The sequence below is a fragment of the Capsicum annuum genome, chromosome 7, assembly GCF_002878395.1.
Source record: "Capsicum annuum cultivar UCD-10X-F1 chromosome 7, UCD10Xv1.1, whole genome shotgun sequence".
Classification (NCBI taxonomy): Eukaryota; Viridiplantae; Streptophyta; class Magnoliopsida; order Solanales; family Solanaceae; genus Capsicum; species Capsicum annuum.
In genome coordinates this window covers 200293069-200293543 of record NC_061117.1, presented here as the reverse complement: position 1 = coordinate 200293543, position 475 = coordinate 200293069, and the positions used below count along the sequence as shown (strand labels likewise).

General features: G+C 37.9%; 1 non-coding gene across 1 annotated transcript; it reads right to left on the bottom strand.

Moving 5' to 3' along the window:
* Positions 1-347: 347 nt before the first annotated feature.
* TRNAN-GUU lies at positions 348-419 on the bottom strand. The gene has a single exon. It is a non-coding gene; the product is annotated as a tRNA-Asn (tRNA).
* Positions 420-475: the final 56 nt, after the last annotated feature.

Genomic DNA, 475 nt, shown 5'->3' with positions numbered 1-475 from the left:
ATAATTAAAAACTTAAATTATTTTTAAAATATAATTGACTATCAATGTCACAAAAGTTTGGACAAGGAGAGAGTATTATAAATTACAATAGCTAACGACTTAAAATAGTAAATTATAGTGCCTTCTTAATTGGCTAGTTGTAAATAGCCCCACCCCAGGGCTATGGAACAAAGGATTATCTCGGACCTAGACCGAGGTATTGATGGTGATTTTCTAATCTCGCAGAACAGAATGTGATACGATGAGATAGAATGCAATAGAAACAAAGACAGGGAACAGGTTACCTACTGTTAACGGGCAAAGCGAGCCCCTTTATTCTGAATTCTTAAATTCAGAATCAATCAAATCTCCCCAAGTAGGATTCGAACCTACGACCAATCAGTTAACAGCCGACCGCTCTACCACTGAGCTACTGAGGAACAACAGGAGATTCGATCTCATAGAGTTCAATTCCTGTTCCCAACCCATGACCAAT